Genomic DNA, 20,160 nt, shown 5'->3' with positions numbered 1-20,160 from the left:
TTCTCCGAAAGAGTCTGGAGATAAGGTCAACAACTGACCATTAACAGTAGAGGTGATGATACCATCCGGATTGACAGAACCATTGGAGTAGAAATCAATAAGTTCCTTCGGATAAATCTCCTAGGAAGATTGTCCCAAAAACATTCTGAGACCAGCAGATTCAATCTTCAAAAAAACGTTCTTAACATCAGCTTCCTGAACTGATAAAACTGAGTCAAAATCAATGGCCATAGCGTTCAACATGTGAACTGGGATCTGGTTGGCCATTTGTACTGAATGATTTCCTGCAAAAGAGAATGCTTGAATTTGTTTTTTCTCTGAGAAATTTGGATAAGCGTAAAGAAGAAGAACTGAAATGGGGCGGGTAAAGTACTTATGTACGTGACTGTTCGAATTATAGGACACATGTCAGTCCAAAAAAATTGAATAAAAATATGTGTACGTGTGCTATAAGCGTGTGTGCAAAAAGTGAGTGGTTTTAACATAGGCCACGTTATGAAACTGCAGTCACGTCAGTTGATTTGGAATATTATAAGTTTTTTAATTTGTTAACGTATGTGAGAAGATTTGTAAAACATCCAACTGAACAATCAGTTGGAAAACTGATTCATTTCAGTTGAGTATTCACAAACAATTTTCCTCTCAGTTAACATTATCAAAAACTGATATTCCCCCTTAATCGGTGCATAGAATAATTAAAATGACGATATAAAATAAATTTAAGGGTCAGAAAGATTATCGTTTGCTGGAACGTTGACGGCCCTTCAGCTTCCATGATTTTCGGCTATAAATAAAAGTAACACGGTTAGTTTCAGTCATATTTGTGAAAGTATTTAAGACAAAAAGAATGGCAGATACGAGTAGCTCGAGTGCTTCGTCGTTTTCTCTGGAGACCAGGAAGGCTGCTATAGGAGATGAGGTCTTCTATAAGAATCTTCATTATTGGAAAAGTTACAGAAGCTTGAGTTTCTGTATAATACTGGGATGCTACCACTCCTGAACTGATGGCAGATTTGAACAAATTGCGGGAGCACTTGAACATAGCTGTGTGGGTGGACGTCTTTAAGGATGGTCATATCTATCAGCTAATGCTTCGAAAGGAACTGAAAATCCGTAAGCGCATAGCTGGTTCTCATAGCTTTGTCAAGACATCTACCGCACCCTTATCCTCTTGGTTGAAAATGTGGATAATTGTTGTTGAGGAAAAATATGATGATGTAATCCGTGCAAACGTTTAAGATTGAATGAAGTATTTATTAGCTTAACTTTGTTTTTCTCTTTCCTATAAATGATAAATTTCATCAGTTGTTATATATATATGAATTGCGAACTTTAAACAGATGAATTGATGAAAGACTAATTTTTATCAGTTGACTATGAACTGAAATCAGTTAAGCATTAAATAATAAATAACAAACTGATATCAGTTGATAATGAACAACTGATAATTAAGAAGCTTGGGTAAATGAGAAAAACGCTTCGGTTGACTCGAAACTCTTTAGCTTCTTCAACATTTAATGTCATCTGTCTATAAGAAAGACTATAGAGATACAATGTGAGATAATAACAGTTCAATATGTCGGATTCAAGTTATTCTGATGCATGCAGCAGTACTCATGTTCAAGTTACTGAACAATTAAGTCCATATTTAGAAGAATTGAAGAAAACAATGGAGGAATATGTCTTCACGAAAGTGATGTCAACATGGTCCAAAATTCATGATTTGCAGAGGATAAGTAGTAGTGGTGCTGCTCCTTCTCATGCTCAAGCAGCAACAACAAGAAAATACATTGATCGTTTTGAAGTCAGACATGTTACAGACCTGCTTGATGACAATGTTCTGTTACATGCAATGTTATGGAAGGAATTGCATGTAATTGAGAAGATTTCTACAACTGAATCATTTTCTAGAATCCGAATTTATGAGTTGAATAATTGGATTACACAATGGCAGGACTCAGTTGGTTCTAAGTTATCTTCTGTAACATGGAATCGATTTTATTCTTAATAAAGTATCATTTCCAATTTGTTGTTGTGTTCTTATTTTCTGCAAATAATTTTATTAGTAAAACATCATCAATAATAATTTTAAGACAAGTAAGTTAAACCAAGAATATTGCGAAAGTAAGAAAACTTAGTCTCGGGTAATAGTTTGGTGAAGATGTCAGCTGCTTGTTGCTCAGTTGAAATATATTCCAGTCTGATGTCTTTTTTCAAAGCATGATCTCTAATGAAGTGATGCCTGACATCTATATGCTTGGTCCTTGAGTGAAAAACTAGGTTATACGTGATAGCAATCGTGCTCGTTTTATCACAGAATATGGGCGATTCATTTGTAATTACTTCATAATCTTTTAGTTGTTGTTGGATCCAGATCAGTTGTGCTTAACAACTAACAGCAGCAAGGTATTCTGCTTCAGTTGTTGAGGTAGCTATGGATGTCTGCTTTTAGCTGAACCAAGAGATCAGTCTGTCTCCTAGAAACTGACAAGATCCACTTGTACTTTTACGATCAAGCTTACATCCTGCATAATCTGCATCTGAATATCCAACTAAATTGAAAGTAGAGTCTTTACAATACCATAACCCAACATTTTGTGTACCCTTAAGATATTTCAAAATTCTTTTAGCAGCTGAGAAATGTGATTGCTTAGGATTTGCTTGAAATCTAGCACACATACAGACAGCAAATACAATATCAGGACGACTGGCAGTTAGGTACAATAATAAACCTATTAAACCTCTATATAATGTCGCCTCAACTGATATTCCCCCTTGATCAGTGTCCAATTTTACTAATGAACTCATGGGAGTATTTGCAGCTGAACATGATTCCATGCCAAATTTCTTCAGCAGCTCCTTTGTGTATTTAGTCTGACTGATGAATATACCATTCTCCAGTTGCTTCACTTGCAGTCCAAGAAAGAATGTCAGTTCACCCATCATGCTCATTTCAAACTTATCCTGCATTAGCTTAGCAAAATTTTCGCATAATTTGGGGTTAGTTGACCCAAATATGATATTATCAACATAAATTTGAACTAATAAAATGTGATCATTCTTAGCAAATTTGAACAAGGTCTTATCAACTGATCCAACAGAAAAATCATGATCAGTTAGAAATTTTGAAAGAGTTTCGTACCAAGCTCTGCGAGCTTGTTTCAGACCATATAAGGCTTTTTTCAAATGGTAGACATGATCAGGAAAAACATGATTTATGAAACCTGGAGGTTGTTCAACATATACTTCCTCTTGTAGCTGACCGTTCAGGAATGCACTCTTTACATCCATCTGATATATGTTGTCACTTTGATTGTTGCACTCCCAAGAGCAGGTTGTCCACAAGTAGTATAATTCGGTGAGTCCGATATCGTATCCACAGGGAAGCTAAGGTAATTACAAGTCCACTACAATGTCTTTTTGTTTTGTTTTTGTTTTTGTTTCTTTTTAATTTTAATTGTTTGAATCTTTAATGGGTAAATTTTAATTGCTCAAATTTTAATTTAAGTAGTTGAGATTAAAGGATCCACTCTTGGTATTTTAATAAAGTTAACATTAACGAACAATATTGAAATCCACTTAATAAAATGGTTCCAATATATTAAATAATCATATTTATATTATGTTATAAATTATTATCTTATAAGTATATAATATATACCAAAACTTATAAATGTGGTCAAGTATTTATTGTGCTATATATATTTGTAAACACTAAATCAAGGTTCCCACTTTAAATGGTTGGTAAAACCAAACAAACATTTAAATGGTACCAATAAATTAATACTATGATATATTCATATATAATAAATCAAGGAATCCAAGTTAAATGGTTGGTAAAACCAAACTAACATTTAAATGGTTCCAAGAATTTAATGTAACATATAGCAACAATAAATCAAAACTCCCACTTATAAGTAGGGTATAAAAATGCTTAAAGAAATAAATATAACATAAACAATAAATAATGATTAAATAATATAAAACATAGATTCTTACCTTTTAATAACCTTATTATCATGCCAAGAGTTTCACCTTATCATCTCAACTTTAGGAAGTTAGCTATTCATTATTCAAAGTGTAAAACTTTGAATATGAAATTAACATGCTAATTGTATTTAAATGAAGAAATAAAGGAAAAATATAGAGAGAAATATTATGAACTCAAAGGTTTGTTCATAGAATGAGGGATATCTCAATACATTACAATGCACCCCTATTTATAGCCAAATTTGGGGAGACAACCACAAATAAAATATTATTTTTTTACACATAAGTCTTCATTGGTGTTCCAAGATATTATATTATATTACACATCACTTTTGAAAATCTTCTTCTCCGAATTTGCTTCTTCACATAAAAAGAAACATGTGGATAATTGAGTTGTCTAGTTGTGGTATTTTTTTCAAACCATTTGACCAAGTAATTTGAGAGATATGGTCAAAATACTAGAGCATGGTAAAACTGCCACTCCTTTGGTAACTTTATTTGTTGCTTAATTTGATCCCAATTGTGAGAGGATTTTTATCTCATGCTTGTCAACAATATTGTAGATATTATAATCAACTTTCTACAGGTCCAAGAATCATCTTAATCCCATTTGCAACGCCAAGTTTATTCTTGTTTTATCGAACCTGTAAAAAATAGTAAAAACTTGTAATTACACAACAACTTATATTTTATACAATTTATTATAAAACATATAATATTTAAACATTTAATAAAACAAAAACTATATAATTATATTATAAAACATTTAATTAATGTACAATTTTTATGTTTATCACACCTCCCAACTAGCTTATTGCTAGTCCCTAGCAATTTAAGTGTTAATAGTAATACAAAACATATTGATTAATTTAAATAGAAATGTAATAAAAACTATCTAAGTGTTTAAATTAAATTTGAAAACTGTCAAAGTTATATCAAGATCATTATAATTATAATTTATGAAATAATTTGATATGATCAATTCAAAGCTTATTTCAGGTAGTTAAATGTACACGACCTTCAGAAATTCCTAGTAAGAGTCTCAACTCCATATCCTCACAGGTTAATAAATGTTTCAATTTATGGCAACGATTTCTCTCATAGAGTTGGAATACAGATAAATGCTCAGAAAAATTGTTTACAGAATGCAGACAGACAAACGAGCCAAACTAATCAAAAGATAGAAAATTCATTGATTCAAAATCTAGTTGTTCTTATTATATATTTTTTCCTGATCTTTTTTTTTCATTACATCATGGAATCAGACTAAGTGTAATGCCCGAGATTTGAATTATCGTAATCCAGAATGATTTGTTGATAATCGAGGTAATTATAGACGGACCACTCCGAGACCAGAATTGGAAAGGCAAGAGTTGGACATAGGTGAGCTACAGTAGGTATCGCGCACATGCGCGGCAGAAATGCGCGCATATGCGCGCAAGGCCATTGGCGAGGCAGAGAACCTCGCGCATATGCGCGAGAAGAGGGCTCGCATATGCGCGAGCTGGTGGACTGGAATTATCTGGAGGCCATAGGTCTCGCGCATATGCACGAGAAGAAGACGCGCATATGCGCGAGCAGACGAGAAGCTATTGCGCCGAGACAGTAGGTCTCGCGCATATGCGCCGATGAGGGTCGCGCATATGCGCGAGACGTGTTTTGCAAAGAAATGAGCCACTTGGCTTGTGCATGCACGTGGATGTATATATAATGCCTTCAGCTTTCAATCCTCAAAAACAAAGAGGGAGGATCGAGAAAGGTCATGGGAAAAACGAGAAAAATCCTTACGCCTTTTTAGATTTGTGATTGTGAAAGATCCGTCCGTCAGAATTTCAATCCGACTTCGGTACTGTGTTTCTATCGGCGTAGGCTACAACTGGACGTAAGTTTTGCTACGTTCTGATATGTTTTGAAATTATGATATTGTCAGAATCGGATATGATTCCTAGATGATGTTCTTGACATGTTAGACATTGTATAATCAAAACTAGATTGAGGAAAAGATACCATATGAAATTGTTATGAATTTTGGAGTCGATTTGATATCAGAATTGAATTGTTATCGATTATGAGGTGTTGGGATTGAGATCTGATTGATATGGTATTGCTGGGTATATTGAGATTATGACGTTGTGCTGTTGAAACAGAATTTGATTTACTTCTGATTATATCTAGTATTGATTGAGTGGTGTATTGATACTGTACCCTCGATACTGTTATTGCCAGATTGATATTGACAAGCTTTGAGTCAGAGACTTCGACATAGTCAGAGTAACAGAGTGAAAGGTATAAATTAATGTTGAGTTGGGATTGCACAACTCGAGTGAGGTTAGACTCGAGTTTCCCTAAATCACATACTTTATTTGATTGCATTGATATTTGCAATTGATGAGATTGATGGTTGTAGTCTATTGATTCATAGACAATGTATGAACTAGTCACTGGTTGATTCGTCTGGTCATCGGCTGATTTGCCTAATCACCGGCTGATTCGTCTGGTCAGTGGCTGATTCGCTTAGTCCTTGGCTGATTTGTCAATTCTGCGGCCGATTCGCCCAGACACTGGATATACGAATTATATCGATGTCGTTTAGGGTTGATTCATTCCTATCGACTGAGATTCGATATATTTGTCAATATCCAGAACCGGGATCCCTAGATTAGGAATGAGTCGAGTCTGAGATGACTAGTTGATTTAAAGTTTTATATCATTCATGTTTGTTTATTTGCTACATGTTAATGATAGTTGTTATATGCTTTGATATATGTTTTTATATGATTGCATGTCTACATTGTTTATATTGGGATGTATTTCTCACCGGAGTTATCCGGCTGTTGTCTTGTTTTGGATGTGTGCATGACAACAGGTGGGGCAGGACCTGGAGCAGGAAGAGGATGAGAGATTCAGGATTAGCGTGGAGATCCGGACTTAGAGTAGAGTGGTTTAGTACTTGATCTATTAACTAAACTTTAGCTGAAATAAATAAATGGTGTACAGGATTTGTACCATTAGATGTATATGCGTATTAGAATTGATTACCTTACGTTTCCACACTTGTATATCTTGTATATTAAAAAAAAAATTTATTTCCCACATTACTTAGTTGTTATATTTGATCCTAATAACAATTAAGTGTTGAATTAGGTTCGGGTCCCCACAATAGTTTATGCTTCTTGACCACATATTTATTTAATTTGTACAATAAATTTCTCTCTTTTTTTTTTTCTTTTATGAGAGATAAATGGGTCGTAGCATATAACTTAAAAATTACATAGATCTTCAACATCTTTATTTTTGTTTTTTTTTCTTTTTTTTTCAGGAAATATCATTTTTTTTTTCAAAATAAGAACTCAAGATCTAAATAATAGATAGTCTCTCTCATGATCAATAAAGGCTCGAAAGCTGTTTTCTCAATCCTCTCCACTCACTCACAAAATATGTGTGAGTTTAAAATTTTAGGCACTCTTATAAGGTATATCTTGGGCCATATACTTTAATACCTGATTTTATCACAATGGTTAATCACTCAAAAAGATTTCATAAATCATATTTTTATATTGATCAGAATATTAAAATTGACTTTTTTTTTCAAATAAAAATTTAAACATTCTTAAATAGATTAATGCATGTTCTAATTTAAATCTTTCAAACATGTAATGTATGACATTTTTGCAAAAATTACTAAGATACAAACAATAAACATGATTTTATTTTAAAATAATATATATATATTTTTATTTTTTTATTTTTTAAAATTTTTTTTTATAAGTTTGTTCTCCCCCCAATCAGAATATGACATTGTCCCTAATGTCAAAATAACTATTAATAAAGAGTACATAATGAAAGAGATATCACCTGGAATTTTATTGAAGATAACAAACTGAAACAAACGCAAACCAATCCACGACTTTTGAATCAATGATCCAACTTCCTTTTCTTATTGCTTGATTGCGACCAATTGATCTTTGTTATCATCGGATCAGGCTTATGAACAAAAGCTTCCAAATCATCAATTAATTGGTCGGCAGTCGAAGCACAGATGAGCATCCGTCGTGAATTTTCTGAAATGAAATTCTGTTCCACAGCTTTATCAAGAAATGTCAACAAACTGTCATAATAATTATTGATATTCAACAAGCCCACAGGTTTATTATGGATATTAAGTTGTGCCCAAGAAACAGTGTGAAAAATTTCTTCTAATGTACCAAAACCACCTGGTAGTGCGATAAAAGCATCAGAATTTTCAATCATTTTTGTGATTCTTTCATACATAGAAGAAACTTTTAATTCTTCACCAATCGTAACACCTGTAATATTTCCTTCAGCTAAAGCTGTAGGAATAATACCCAAAACCTGACTACCTCCAAGATGAGCAGATGTTGAAACAGATCCCATTAATCCAATATTACCTCCCCCATTTACCAAGTGAATTTTTCTCTCAGCCAATATCTTTCCAAGATTATTCGCTGCTTCTACAAACACTTCATTTTTTCCAGGACTCGACCCACAAAATACACAAATATTTTTCAATGATTGTGCAGAGGTTCCAGCCATGTTTTTTTTTTTACTTTCTTTTTCTGTGAAAATAGAGAGAAAGATGAGAGATTTTATAGGGTTAATATGTTATCAGGACAAAATTATGGGTCATAGTTGTAAACAGAATAAACAGTAAAAACAATAATGACACACATGCATGAAAACAGTAGTGTGATTGTGGCTCACAATTTTCCTCTGATTTTACGTCTAGAAACGGCTTCAACGCCTTCTATGAGTCGAGGATATGCTTCCCATCTAATTTTCTTATAAATTGGCAAACAAGGTCTTTTTTAGTCGGATTCCCAAGACTATGACGCTCATCTTGGAATTGTTTCCATAAACAGAGAAGTTCAATATGCACATGTCCACTAGAATGCGTCTCAAAAATCAATAAGATGTTATCTAAAGACTCCTTACTCAGCCCATTCTTAATGAAACCAATTTTATCTTCTCTGTTATTGGGAACACATCCCAAAGATCTGCATTGTTTGTCACAAGTCCATCTTGCACACTTATGACAAACCCCTAAACTTTTGGCCCTTCGTTTTTCCGCATAAGTGTTTTTTCCTAATCCAGGCTAATACCGAATGAGCAATGATTGTGGAACTTCTCCTCCTAATCGGACCTTAGCTTCTATTACAAGACGAATATCTTTTGGAATTCCTTTTTGCATTAGCAATCTCAATCTTTCACACCTTCCTGCATAAATTTTTCTTAGAACATTTTCAGAAACAGAGAGAAAGTATTTACAAATTTTTGAGAGAATTTCATCCATTTTGAAAAGAAAAGAAATGATTTTTTTTATTTTTGTATCAGCAATTATGGAAAACTGATTAAACCGACTATGAGAGTCACGGAGTACCGTTATCCGCAATTTAATCGGAAAAATAAAAAGATTAAGGAAACCTGAAATAAAAACAAACAAAATTAAATGCAACACAAAAAAAATCAAGGATCGGAAAGGGAAATAAACTCTTCTTGAAAAATTTCATTTTCTAAAAATGGTTTAAGCCTTTGTCCATTTACTTTAAAAACATCACCATTTTTAGGATTTTCAATATCCACAGCTCCATAAGTATACACATGCTTTACAACATATGGGCCTGTCCATCTTGATCGTAATTTTCTTGGGAATATGTGAAGTCGAGAATTATAAAGCAAAACTTTTTTACCAATCTCAAAAGATTTTCTAAGAATTGTTTTATCATGAAATGATTTGATTTTTGCTTTATAAATCCTTGAATTCTCATACGCGTCATTTCTGAGTTCATCAAGTTCATTAAGTTGCAATTTACGCAATTTGTTGGCATCATCCATGCTTGAATTTAAAGTTTTGATCGCCCAATAAGCTTTATGTTCCAATTCCACAGGCAAATGACAATGTTTTCCATAAACCAACCTATAGGGAGACATATTCAATGATGTTTTAAAAGCTGTTCGATATGCCCAAAGTGCATCATTAAGTCGCAGAGACCAATCTTTTCTATTTGAGTTAACAGTTTTTTCCAAAATTTGCTTTATCTCCCTATTAGCTAATTCAACTTGTCCATTTGTTTGAGGATGATAAGGAGTAGTTACTTTGTGAGTAATACCATATTTTTTCATTAATGAAGCAAATGGTTTATTAACAAAGTGAGTTCCCCCATCACTTATCATGGCTCGAGGAATTCCAAATCTACTAAAAATATTTTCTTTTAAAAATTTGATGACGATTTTATGATCATTTGTTCGACATGGAATTGCCTCTATCCATTTGGAAACATAATCAACTGCAACTAAAATATACAAGTATCCAAACGACGGTGGAAAAGGTCCCATAAAATCTATTCCCCAACAATCAAAGATTTCAATTTCAATAATAGGATTCAAAGGCATCATGTTTTTTTTTGAAATCGCACCCAATTTTTGAAAATTTTCACAGATCTTGCAGATTTCGTGGGTGTCTTTAAACAAAGTGGGCCAATAAAATCCACACTGCAAGATTTTTGCAGCTGTTTTCTTTGAAGAAAAATGTCCTCCGCATGCTTCTGAATGACAAAATTTAATGACACTACTTACCTCATTGTCGGGTATGCAACGTTGAAAAATTTGATCTGCACAATACTTGAACAGATACGGATCATCCCAATAAAAGTTTTTTACCTCATTCAAAAATTTTCTTTTATCTTGAGAACTCCATTGCGGTGGCATTTTTCCTGTCACAAGAAAATTTACTATTTTAGCAAACCAAGGTGTAGTAGTAACTGAAAATAGATGTTCATCAGGAAAATTATCGTTAATTGGTGTCATTTCACAAGATGATCCTGTTACTAGTCTGGATAAATGATCGGCTACGACATTCTCGGTTCTTTTTTTATCTTTGATCACAATGTCAAATTCTTGGAGCAACAAAATCCATCGTATCAGTCGTGGATTTGCATCATGTTTGATCAATAAATATCTAATAGCAGAATGATCAGATTTTTTCGGAACTACTTGTGTTGGGCTTACCCACTTACTATCAGAAATAGGGTAGATAATCCCAGCATCAAGTAGTTTGAGAACTTCAGTTTACACAACATCTTTTATGTGCGGATCTAATCTCCTTTGTGGTTGTTGAGATGTTTTTGCATTTTCTTCTAAGTGAATTTTGTGAGTGCAAATTAGTGGATTAATGCCCTTGAGATCTTTTAGTGTCCAACCAATTGCATTTTTATGTCTTTTAAGCATATCAACTAATTTACCTTCTTCATCACTTGCTAGTTTGGAAGAAATTACCACCGGATATGTTTCATCTTCTCCAAGAAATGCATACTTCAATTCTTCTAGCAAGGGTTTTAACTCCAATATGGATGGTTCGTCTTTGTTCTCATATTTTGCATCAAATTCTTTCTATGATCCTGGTAACGAGCGATACCTGATAAAATCATCAAGATCAATTTCAATAATTTCTTTAACAGTTTCAATTGAACAAATATCTAATTGATCAAGAGTACTCTTTTCTTGAATGTTTTCTTCCACAAGAGTTTCAATAAGATTTTCATCTTCACTTTCATCTCCTTTGTCATGTGGTTGCTTACAAAGATTAAACACATTAAGCTCCAAGGTCATGTTACCAAATGACAACTTCATTATTCCATTCCTGCAATTTATAAGAGCATTAGAAGTTGCTAAAAATGGACGACCTAAAATTACAGGAATTGCATTACAAGCTTCGATAGGTTGTGTATCTAAAACTATGAAATCGACAGGATATACAAAGTTATCAACTTGGACCAACACGTCTTCTACCATACCTCTTGGCACTTTAACAGATCTATCAGCAAGTAAAAGTGTTACCGAAGTAGGTTTTAACTCGCCTAGATTGAGTTCTTGATAAACTGAATATGGAAGTAAATTCACACTAGCTCCAAGGTCAAGCAAGGCTTTTTTAATCTTTCGTTCTCCAATAATACAAGAAATAGTAGGACAACCAGGGTCTTTGTATTTCAAAGCATTATTATTTTGAATGATTGCACTTACTTGTTCGGCTAAAAATGCTTTCTTTTTCACATTCAATTTTCTTTTCACAGTGCACAAGTCTTTCAAAAATTTGGCATATGATGGTACCTGTTTTATTGCATCTAATAAAGGAATATTAACTTTTACTTGTTTAAAAATATCATATATATCAGAATTCAAATTTGATTTTTTTGTATTTTTCAATGCATGAGGGAATGGTGGTGACACTGTCTGTTGAACCTCCTCTTCGCAAGTTATGGGTTCCACTTCCTTACCCTTTGGAGTTGATTTATCATCATCTTCACAAGGTTCAAGAATGGATTTTTCCACAACCTTACCACTTCGAAGGGTAATAACAGATTTTACCTGATCCATCGGTTGAGTTCCAGAAGTTCCAGTTTGTGAATGATGATCCTTGGGATTAGGCAGAGGTTGTGAAGGAAATTTACCTTTTTCATGAACATTAAGTGCAGATGCAAATTTAGCAAGAGTATCTTTCAAATCTGTCATGGTTTGAGCAGTTTGAGTATTGATAGACTCTTGCTTTGCAATGAAAGAATTCAATATATCTTCCAAATTCCTTTTAGGTGGAGGAACATAAGGTGCATAATTTTGAAAATTTTGTTGATTTTGGAAATGTGGTTGTGAAAATTGTGCAGCATTATCATTCCTCCAACTAAAATTTGGATGATTTCGCCAACCTGGATTGTAACTTTGAGAAAATGGTTCAAAATTTGGCCTTTTGAGATTGTTTAAAACATTGGCTTGTTCATGGAGACATTCTTTAAAAGAAGGCAAAGTGGGACAATCTTTTGTAGAATGATCACTTGTATCACAGATGTGACATGCAATTTCTTGAACAGATTTTAATTGACCATTCTTTTTCAATTCAAGTGCCTCAACTTTTCTTGCCAAAGAGGTAAATCTAGCTTGAAGATCATGTTCATCTTTGAGAGTGTACATACCTCCACCAGATGTAGGAGATTGAATCTTGTTTGATGGTTCGATTGTACCTATAGTGTCCCAATTTTGAGCATTTTCAGCTAATGAATCGAGATACTCAATTGCCTCATTTGGATCTTTATCTTCAAATGTTCCATTACACATAAATTCAACCATTTGCCTATCTTTAGGTGTTAAGCCTTCATAAAATTGAGAAACAACTCTCCAAATTTCAAAACCATGATGTGGACAAAGATTAAGCAATTCTTTATATCTATCCCAACACTGATAAAAAGTTTCTCCTTGTTTTTGAGTGAAAGTGATGATTTGCCTTTTGAAAGAATTTGTTCTATGAGATGGAAAAAACTTTTTCAAAAATTGTTGTTGCAATTCATCCCAAGTTCGAATGGATCCCGATCTAAGATTTTGTAGCCAAGTTTTAGCTTTATCTTTTTTAAAAAAAAAAGGAAAAAGCTTAAGTCGAATGGTGTTCATGCTACAATTTAGATCATTATATGTGTTGCACACTTCTTCAAATTCTCGTAAATGCATGTATAGATTTTCAGAATCTAAGCCATGAAAGTTGGGTAAAAGTTGGATAATACCAGGCTTAAAATTGAAATGAGATGCATCAGGGGGAAAAAACTAGACATGAAGGTGCACTAGAACGTGTAGGATTCATGTGAACTCTAAGTGTTCTTCGTCTATCATGATCATGTTGAGATTGAATTTCATCTTTAGTTTCTTGGATGGGTTCTTCCGCCATGTTTTGTGAAAATAAAGGGTTATTTCGAATGAGTCGACCACTAAGTGTACGTGACCAAATAATGCTCATGCAAATGCAAATGCAAAAGAATAAAAACACACAAAAGCAATGAAAATTCAAATAAAGAAAAATAAACTATAAACAAAATTAAATAGACTTGAAATTAAATTATACTTCCCCGGCAAGGGCGCCAAAAACTTGTTGTCACTTTGATTGTTGCACTCCCAAGAGCAGGTTGTCCAGAAGTGGTATAATTCGGTGAGTCCGATATCGTATCCACAGGGAAGCTAAGGTAATTACAAGTCCACTACAATGTCTTTTTGTTTTGTTTTTGTTTTTGTTTCTTTTTAATTTTAATTGTTTGAATCTTTAATGAGTAAATTTTAATTGTTCAAATTTTAATTTAAGTAGTTGAGATTAAAGGATCTACTCTTGGTATTTTAATAAAGTTAACATTAACGAACAATATTGAAATCCACTTAATAAAATGGTTCCAATATATTAAATAATCATATTTATATTATGTTATAAATTATTATGGGCAAATTTGAAAAAAATGCATCTGTCTATCTTTGATTTAAAATTCAGTACCTAGAGGATTTTTTTTACAAATTAATACCTGACAACACTATAAACTTAGTTTTAACTACCTACAAAAATAAATTTACATTTTTGCCATTTTATTATTTATATAAAGATAAAATTTTATTCACCAAATTAATTGTGTGTTTTCCATCTACCAAAGTATTAGTACCTGTTATGCTGTTTCAAATACTTGATTTTATTATTTGAATACTCCAAATGTGTACAAAAATACTATTTTTCGAACAATCACCATAAATTCAATCATTGTTGGTTTTTCATTAAAAATGCATTATGTGACTTATTGATGTCATTTTATTTTTTAAAAAATATAGTTCATCATGAAATAAGATTAAGTACTTATTTTGACATATAAATTATCTATTTTGAAGTTTCAGATATTTTATTTGGCTCTTTAAATACTCCAAATGTGTAAAAAAATACTGGATCTTCGAACGATCCCTATAAATTCAGTCATTGTTTATCTTTTCATGAAGTGTGTATTTGGATTACATATTAATCTCATTTAATATTTTTTTGTAAAAAAATCAAATTCCAAACTAATCATGTAAATTTATAAGTACTTAGTTTTAATTGAGAAATACCTATTTTGAGTTTGCAAATACTTGATTTCGTAAATGAGATACTCACAATATGTATTAAAATACTGCATATTCGAATAGACAACGTAAATTCACCAAGTATTGGTATTTCAATGGAAAACGTATTTAGATGACACATTCATCTCATTTAATATTTTTTTTGTAAAAAAAATAATCAAATTCTCAAATAAGAATGAAAATTTTAAAGTACTTAGTTTTATTTGAGAAGTACCTAATTTGAGTTGACAAATACTTAATTTCGTAAATGAGATACCCACAATATGTATTACAATAATGGATATTCGAATAGGCAACATAAATTCTCCAAGAGTCCAAGTGTTGATATTTCCATGGAATATGCATTTGGATGAGAAGTACATAATTTGAGTTTATAAATACTTGATTTGATATAGGAGATACTCATAATATGTAATAGAATACAGGATATTCAAATATGCAACGTAAGTTAATCAAGTGTTGGCTTTTCATGGAAGATGCATTTGGATGACATATTCATCTCATTTAATATATTTTTTGTAAAAAAAATTCTCAAATAAGCATGAAAATTTTAAAGTACTTAATTTTACTTGAGAAGTACCTAATTTAAGTTGGAAAATACTTGATTTCGTAAATGAGATCCTCACAATATGTATTAAATATTGGATATTCGAATAGACAACTTAAATTCTCCAATATTGGTATTTCCATAGAATATGCATTTGGATGAGAAGTACCTAATTTGAGTTTGCAAATACTCGATTTGGTAGAAGAGATACTCATAATATGTAATAGAATACTGGATATTCGAATGTAAGTTCACCAAATGTTGGCTTTCCATGGGAGATTCGTTTGGATGACATATTTATCTAATTTAATATTTTTTTGTAAAAAAAAAAATTTCTCAAATAAGCATAAAAATTTTAAAGTACTTAGTTTTACTTGAGAATTATTCATATTGCAAAGACTTTATTTGGTACATGATATACTCATAATATGCAATATAATACTGGATATTCAAATATGCAACGTAAATTCACCAAATGTTGGTCGTTCTATTTAAGATGTATTTGGATGACATATTCATCTCATTTAATATTTTTTTGTAAAAGAAAAAACAGATTCTCAAATAAGGATGAATATTAAAAGTACTTGATTTTACTTGAGAAGTACCTAATTTCATATTGCAAATACTTGATATGGTACACGAGATACTCATAATATGTAATAGACTATTGGATATTCGAATATACAACGTAAGTTTACCAAGTATTGGTCTTTCCATGAAAGATGCATATAGATTACATATTCATCTTATTTAATATTTTTTCGGTAAAAAAATTCTCAAATATGCATGAAAATTTTAAAGTACTTCGTTTTGCTTGAGAAGTACATAATCTGAGTTTTCAAATACTTGATTTCGTAAATGAGATACTCACAATATGCATTAAAATACTGGATATTCGAATAGACAATATTTCCATGAAAAATTCATTAAGATACTTATTCATGTCATTTAAATAAATAAACAAAGTTCATTATTCATCGTGGATTAATTGGGAGATACATTATGAACATAGTTCGTAAATGAGCTTGAAGTTTGCACTTTAAGCATATCTATCGATTCATGGATTAATGATTTATAAAATACTCGTCAATATTAATTGACAATACTTTTTTATATTCATTGAATGACTTATTTGACAATTATACTTATTTGACATAATACTTATTGGTAATTATTCATTCTACTTATTAGTATTTTTTTCTTTACATTTATGAGTATTAATTTATAATATCATTAATATTCATTCACAATACTTGTTGGTATTCATTAAATGACAAGGCAATACTTTATTTGATATCATCCTCATCAATATTCTTTCATAATATTTATTGTTAATCATTCATTATATGTATCAATATTATTTCATTATACTTATTAGCAAATTTGAGTTTTTAAACGGTAAAATCAATTATCAGTTGAATCTAATTATGTAATACTTGTAAAAATTTAAACATCACAATTTTATTTCATGGATCTCATCATCAAAGGCCACTCAATATTGACTTCAAATAATATATTTTGATATAATCAAATAATCGAATTTGAGTACTTAAATGGTAAAATCAAGTATTTGTGGACTCGTATTAGGTATTCTTTGTATTAATTTAGGTATCACATTTTTACTTCACGAATGTTATCATCAAAGACCACTCAATATTAACTTCACCAATTTAGATACTCTTCGTATCAATGCATCTTCCATGAAAAGATCAACACTTGATGAACTTACGTTGCCTATTCGAATAACCAGTATTTTAATACATATTTTGAGTATCTCATTCAAGATATCAAGTATTTGCAAACTTAAATTAAATACTTCTCAAATAAAACTAAGTATTTTAAAATGTCAATACTTAGTTGGAATTTGTTTTTTTTTTTTTCTTTTTTGTTTTTACAAAAAAAAATATTAAATGAGATAAATATGTCATCCAAATACATCTTCCAAGGAAAGACAAACATTTGGTGAGCTTACGTTACATATTCAAATATCCAGTATTCAATTACATATTACGAGTCTCTTATGTACCAAATCAAATATTTGCAATCTCAAATTTTGTACTTCTCAAATAAAAATAAGTACTTTAAAATTTCTATGTTTAGTTAGAAATTTGTTTTTTCTTTTACAGAAAAAATATTAAATGAGATAATATGTCATCCAAATGCTTATTCCATAGAAATATCAATATTTGGTGAACTTACGTTGTCTATTCGAATATCTAATATTTTAATACATATTGTGAGTATTTCATTTACGAAATCAAGTATTTGCAAACTCAAATTAGATACTTCTCAAGTAAAACTAAGTACTTTAAAATTTTCATGCTTAGTATTAAATGAGATGAATTTGTCATCAAAATGTATCTTCCATAAAAATACCAACACTTGGTGAACTTACGCTGCTTGTTCGAATATCCAGTATTTTAATACATATTGTGAGTATCTTATTTACGAAATCAAGTATTTACAAACTCAAATTAAAGTACTTCTCATTTAGGGAGTAAAATTAAGTATTGGTAGACTCGAATTAGATATTTTTTGTACTAATTTAGGTACCAAATTTTAACTTCACAAATGACACATCAAAAATCACTCAATATTGCTTGAAAATATATTTTTTTGTATCCCAACATAATCAAAATTGAGTCTTAAAAGGGTAAAATCTAGTATATGCCAAATCAAATTAGGTATTATTTGTACCAATTTAGGTAACACGTTTTTTATTCACAATTCTCATCATCAAAGAACATTCAATATTATTTTCAAACTATATATTTTGACATACTCAATAGAATTTGAGTATTTAAAAGGTAAAAATCAAGTGTTTGTGGACTCGAATTATGTATTATTTGTATTAATTTAGGTATCACATTTTTACTTCACGAATATCATCATTGGTGTCACTTAATATTAACATCAAATTATATTTTGGCATCCTCAAATAATTGGATATGAGTATTTACGAGGTAAAATATGTATTTATAGACTCTAATTGGATATTCTTTGTACCAATTTAAGTATCACATTTTAACTTCACAAATGACACAATCAAAAGTCACTTAATATTACTTGAAACTTAAGTATTTTCTTACATATCTGAAGTATTCAAATAGCCAAACCAAATATTTGAAACTCCAAAATAGGTATTTTATCGATCAAAATAAGTACTTTTCCTAATTCAACAATGAGTGAGAAACTGTGTTTTTTCAAAAATTAGATGACATAAATAAGTCATCTTAATGCATTTTCAATGAAAATACCAACAATTATTGAATTTATTGTGATAGCTCGAAGATCCAGTATTTTTCTTACACACTTGGAGTATTCAAATAGTCAAATTGTATGTCAAAATAAATACTTAATCTTATTTCATGATGAGTGATGACCTATTTTTTTTAAAATAAAATGACATGAATAAGTCATCCTAATACATTTTTCATGAAAAGATCAACAATGACTGAATTTATGGTGAATGCTCGAAAATATAGTATTTTCTTTTTTATTTGGAGTATTTAAAGAGCGAAATCAAGTATCTGAAACACCATAATAGGTACTTTGTATGTCAAAATAAGTATTTAATTTTATTCCATTATAATTGACAAACAGTATTTTTTTGAAATTATATTTTAAATGGAGAAGAGAGATATAATTTTTGTGAATAAAATAATATATTTATTTAAATAATAAAGGGTAAAATTGTAAATTTTGTTTTATGAGGATTTAAAACTAAAAGTATGGATCTGTCAGGTACTGAATCCTAAAAAATTATGGCTATGTACTGAATCTTAATTGAAACATTGATTTAGATATTTTTCTAAAATTAGCCGAATTATTATCTTATAAGTATATAATATATACCAAAACTTATAAATGTGGTCAAGTATTTATTGTGCTATATATATTTGTAAACACTAAATCAAGGTTCCCACTTTAAATGATTGGTAAAACCAAACAAACATTTAAATGGTACCAATAAATTAATACGATGATATATTCATATATAATAAATCAAGGAATTCAAGTTAACTAGTTGGTAAAACCAAACTAACATTTAAATGGTTCCAAGAATTTAATATTAAAATATATTTATCTATAATAAATCAAGGCATCCACTTTAAATGGTTGGTAATACCAAACTAACATTTAAATGGTTCCAAGAATTTAGTGTAACATATAGTAACAATAAATCAAAACTCCCACTTATAAGTAAGTTATAAAAATGCTTAAAGAAATAAATATAACATAAACAATAAATAATGATTAAATAATATAAAACATAGAATCTTATCTTTTAATAACCTTATTATCATGCCAATAGTTTCACCTTATCATCTCAACTTTAGGAAGTTAGCTATTCATTATTCAAAGTGTAAAACTTTGAATATGAAATTAACATGCTAATTGTATTTAAATGAAGAAATAAAGGAAAAATATAGAGAGAAATATTATGAACTCAAAGGTTTGTTCATAGAATGAGGGATATCTCAATACATTACAATGCACCCCTATTTATAGCCAAATTTGGGGAGACAACCACAAATAAAATATTATTTTTTTACACATAAGTCTTCATTGGTGTTCCAAGATATTATATTATATTTCACATCACTTTTGAAAATCTTCTTCTCAGAATTTGCTTCTTCACATAAAAAGAAACATGTGGATAATTGAGTTGTCTAGTTGTGGTATTTTTTTCAAAC

The 20,160-nt window shown here is 30.7% G+C and overlaps 1 pseudogene; it reads right to left on the bottom strand.

Moving 5' to 3' along the window:
• Positions 1-220: 220 nt before the first annotated feature.
• The window catches only part of LOC140989445 (uncharacterized), a 36,562-nt pseudogene continuing 16,622 nt past the window's right edge, over positions 221-20,160 (bottom strand).

Source organism: Primulina huaijiensis, chromosome 12 (assembly GCF_012295235.1).
Source record: "Primulina huaijiensis isolate GDHJ02 chromosome 12, ASM1229523v2, whole genome shotgun sequence".
Lineage (NCBI taxonomy): Eukaryota > Viridiplantae > Streptophyta > Magnoliopsida > Lamiales > Gesneriaceae > Primulina > Primulina huaijiensis.
This window is presented reverse-complemented; position numbering and strand designations above follow the sequence as displayed.